Raw genomic sequence first — 5,293 nt, 5'->3', positions numbered from 1 at the left:
GTCCTGCTGCTCCTCTCGTCACCTTTGTGTTCACCTCAGGTTCCTGTCAGTCGCCGTTCTACTTATTTGCAGGCATTTGGGGATGTTGGAACAAGTTGTTCCCGTATTAGTTATAATTATTAATTACTTTTTAGTTGTGTTGACGTTTGTATTCATTTATCTTTAACAAAATTTCATGAGCAGTGTGTATTTCCTGTTATCATTTTGTCCCACTATTAAAGGGGTTGTCGTAGTCCTGGAGGATCGCTCATCACAATCACCCGGACCCCTCCCGATCAGCTGTTTCGGCTGCCAAAAACCATATACTATATGATCATATTCAAGTGAATGGAAACGGGGCTGCAGTTCAGTATACGGTGTAGTGACCGGAATCTGTATACAGTGTGCAGGATGGCTACCAGCTATACTTAGTATATGGCTTTCGGCAGCCAAAACCTGGATCCAGATGTCAAACGCCTGAACAGTCCTGTGGATGGATCATCAGTATCGATCTACTTAAGGTCCCGGCCACCCCCTTAAATTTCGTATTAATTTTCATGCACATAAAAAACAGGGTCGACCTATACGGGGGCACAGGTCAGTCCCTGGAGCGAAAACACCAGCAACTGGGAATGTAAGACTGTGATTTTCATTTCTGCTGTTCAGCCTTTTGGCCTCTAGGTGGAGCCACAGCTGCTCCCTGCATTGATATCTTACAGGAGTGACGTCTCAGCTCTTTGCTGCTGCTCAGGACACATCTTGCAGATACAAGGCTCAGAGGTCTGCAATGTTCTTAACAGAGAGAGGTTCTAATTTTTGCAGATGACCCAAAGTTAGGACCTGTGGAAGTCTGAGCCATTACTAAACATACGAGACCAGTTTTAATGGAACCGCAGTAGTGACCGGAGTACAAGGACTGTACAGTGGTCCGGGGTCACTTTTTTTTTTTTTTAAATAGTCACAAGTGGCTTTTTTGTGGAGGCCTCAAGACTTTTCCAGAAGAGGACACGTGTAGGGATATCTCCAACGTGACACAAATGTCAGCAAAACTTACACCAGCAAGGAGGGGCCTATGGGTTTTTTGCTCTGCTGTGGCTTTCCCCTGAGGGTTCCTGACCCTGGTGCTTGGATAGATATTTGAAGCGGAAGACTTCCTCCTCAAATTCTTCCCCAAACTCTTGTGCGTGAACCTAGTCTAAGAATAGAGCTCGTACCTAATGATCACTTAAGGGGAATTGTTGGAGGAGTAAAAGTTTGGGAGGCATAAAATGTATGAAATATGGTATTGACTATATATACTGTGTGTGTATATATATATATATATATATATATATATATATATATATGTATACATGTGTGTGTGTGTGTATATATATATATGTATATATACACACACTTAATATTGGTGATCTGTAACTCTTAAAGGGATGGGCATACTATTAAAATATGCGATCACTTTATGTTCAGTGGGGGGGGTCTAACCTTCACACTTCACTGATCCTGAGCTGTTCCGTTGAGATCCCCGCTGTTGTGTCACAGAGGTCTGCCAGGATTGTACTGCTCGTAGGATAGGTCCAACACCAAGCACCCGCACCCATTATCTATTTAAAGTGTCCGCAATGGCCCCATCCCTGAATTTCAAGCACAGCGCTGTACATGGTGTAGTGGCCGTGCTTGGTATTGCATCTCAGCCCTATTAACTTGAATGGAACTGAGCTGCAAATAGGCCATGTGAGCAATGATTGTGATGTTGCCGTCCTGTGACCTGTAGTCAGTCGCTGCAGGAGATCTTTGGGGGGTCCCCACCGAATATTTATTAAAGGAGATTTCCAGGCTAAATAACATAAGACCTAGTCTTTGGTAGGTGATGAGATAAAGGGGTTGTACAATCTGTGGGACTGAAGTTTGATTGGAGTGCCAGTGTCCTTTTGTGACCAATTCTCCATTTACTTCTATGAGGTTGTGACCAATGACTGTGGCCTGTGGGTAGAAGCAGCGCTCAAAGCTCATACGTGGAACATTGGGTCCCCATGGCTCTGCGCTTGATAACCTATCCCAAGGAAGAGGTGATGGTATATAGCAGTGTGATTCTTGTATAGACACTACAAGCCAGTTCCCCCAGTCTGTCCTTATACACCTGCTGTACAAGAACTGATACATTGTCACATATAAAAGTGCAACAGATCAACCCAAAAACTGGTCTGTCCGCATTCTCTTCTTTTTGTACTACATATCTCAAGTCACATTCAACCATAGAAGATACAAGTCTAATCTGAGTTCTTTAGAAAACTTCTTTAGGTTAAGGTCCTATGTAACCGCCTGTGGTGGAAACGCATTGCGTTTTTTTCCTGCATTTTTCACAGTTCACAGAGTTTACCTCTACGGGCTTTCTACTTGTACTGGAGTCGCCAGAGTTTACGTAGGTAGAACTGACATCTTGTGAGTTGCAAAAACACAGCTTTACTGCTGCAGATTCTTCTCCTGCCAGTGTGGGGCCCCGGCCTTATCTATGCGGTCCTTAATTGTCTGTATGTACTTCGCTGGTTGGCATCAGGGTCCAGGCCCACAGGCATCGCTGTAGTCTTCTGTGAAGTTTAGAAGATAAGTAGCCGAGGTGACAGAGCAAAAAAAAATAAAAGATTCCAAGATCTGAATGTTGCAGTCGTTCTCTGCCTGTAGCAGATATTGGGTTTTTTTGTTTGTTTTTTTATGTAGATTGTGAGCCCCATATAGAGCTCACAATGTACATTTTTCCCTATCAGTATGTCTTTGGAATATGGGATGGAAATCCATGCAGACACGGGGAGAACATTCAACCTCCTTGCAGATGGTTTTATGCCCTTGGTGGGATTTGAACACCAGGACTCCAGCGCTGCAAGGCTGCAGTGCTAACCACTGAGCCACCGTGTGGCCCCTACCTACAGCAGATATTGTGTGAGCAGGTTAGTTACATGGGAGGATAGACACGGCTTATACCAAGTGTTAGCACACAGGGGCTCAGCTTCTAGACACCCTTTGTACCCCTTAGTAAGTAGCACCTTCTATCTAGGAGGGAGCAGGGATTGGGGGGGGAGGGGCTTACTATATTCTGGGAAACACATTTGCATATTCCCCATAATCCCCTAGTGGAGCGAAAATGGCTTTGTTAAGTCTCCATACGCCCGCCAAGGTGCCCTGACCCTGCATTCTCTCCAGTAAGGATACATACACCCCCAGCCAAGCATGTGGAAAGTTGGGTGCAAGGAATAACTGGCAGCCGAACTAGCTCATGTTTATGGCCAAAGGTGGACACACAGAAGTCCATTCACATCAAGTTTTTTTGTTTGTTTTTTTATCATTCTTAGCAAAAACCAGACAAATGAATGGCTCCGATTACATAGACCTTTATATACAGTATATATATATAATATATATAAAAATCCATTTGGTTTCTGTACAATACAAACTACCGTATATACTGGAGTATAAGCCAAATTTTTCAGCACAGTTTTTGTACTGAAAAAGCCCCTCTTGACTTATACTCGAGTCAACAAGTTTTCCCAGTTTTTTGTGGTAAAATTAGGAGCCTCGGCTTATATTCAGGTCGGCTTATACTCGAGTATATACGGTACTTGTTTCTTCCAGGAATTTTTTTTTATTCTTTGATCTCTATGTAATTAAAAGTGAATGGGGGTCTAAGAGGTAACCATGCAGATTTTGTTAGAACAGACCAACCATCTAATGGTATAGGAGTGCGCTGATTTTTCCCTCATAGATGATACCAGGCATGTTTAATTTCAACATGGCAATTTTTTGTTGTGGTGGCAGCCGCCTGTCTCCCCTGAGAAGTCTAGCCGCTGTATACTCTGCTATCCCTGTACACTCGAGTGAGCAGAGCATGCACATGTTTCGGGGTTAGGAGAGATCGCTATGTGCCAAACAAGCGTTCAGCTGACTGATCATGGAGGTGAATAGCCAAACTTCGGGAGCATTCAGACAGCGGCATTAGAAACACATCCAGACTATAGAGCCGGAACATCGGTGCAGAGAAAAAACACCTTTAGTGAACCCGATTCACCCCCTACATTCCTAAAATACTTTATATACAGTTTCTAGTTTTTCAGGAAGAAGCGAAACATTTGTTTTTAGAGTAATGAAAAACTTCTCTCACTTGTCAGATTTATTTACAGACCATATGGCCTCATTCACACCGCTGTTTATAGAATAGGATTACAATGTGGTTATGCAGATTTCCATTTTATAGAAAAACATTTTAAAAAAAACCCCCTCTTTTCTGCAGTTTTCAAGGATTCATCAGTAGATGAAAAAAATTCAACCATTTTTGGCCATCTTTATACACGGTTATGGTATGTAAAGTGTGGCACGCATAAGACATGACTGCTGGCTCAGACTACACGGGGTTTGTTTGTAGTCTGTAACCATGAAGACACAGGACATTTTTCATCTCATTTTAGATGCCAGGAGTCCCATTGCAAGAGTGGATATTATTCTTAAGATTGACCTAGATCAGTAGAGACCCTTTAAGCTCCGTATAGTTCTAACCAAAATCTATACTATAGGATTTTTTTATTTTTAATTTTCTACATTTGTCTGTGAGACTGGTCAATTTCACAAAACAAAAATTTATTTAGAAAATTCAACATTCCCTTAAAAACATTTCCTTCTGGTTTACTTATACATATAAGGAGACCACAGGCAAGTATAAGTATCTCTATGGCTCACATTCACAGAAGTCCTCTGAGCCTGACTTTTTGGATATCAAGGTCAGGAGCGAAAGTAATACCCTTCTGACCACATTATTAGTCAATGGGGTCCATTTTTCTGAACTCACGCCCATACTTCTCAGCAAAGAAGTCATTGCACGTAAATGAACACTAAGCTCTATACACTGCGATAGCTGCAGTACACAAATCTATACAATACAAAATAAAATAGATATGACTATGAAATCAAAATGTGACCCAAAAGAGGGGGTGGGCTATCAAATCTATCCTGCAAACATCATTAGCCAGGCACTTAAAGCAGCGAGACTTCCATTTGATGGTGGGTGGGGCCTATTGAAGGGGTTGTTTAAGATTAGAAAAATATGGCTGCTTTACCCTTCAGAAGTAAATGGGGCTGAACTGTAATACAACTCACAAACAGTAATACCACATAAAAAAAAAAAAAGTTTATAGGGACAGCCGTTCCCAGATGGTATCACATGGCTTCTAGTCTAATACCACCCCTTTAAGTCCTGAGATCTGAGCCATCTTAAGAGATATTATGGACCCTGTAATCATCCCCTTCCAAGGGTGGCATCCACTGGAGCTTC

The sequence above is a fragment of the Leptodactylus fuscus genome, chromosome 5, assembly GCF_031893055.1.
Source record: "Leptodactylus fuscus isolate aLepFus1 chromosome 5, aLepFus1.hap2, whole genome shotgun sequence".
In the NCBI taxonomy this organism is placed as follows: Eukaryota; Metazoa; Chordata; class Amphibia; order Anura; family Leptodactylidae; genus Leptodactylus; species Leptodactylus fuscus.
Note: the sequence above shows the minus strand (reverse complement) of the source record.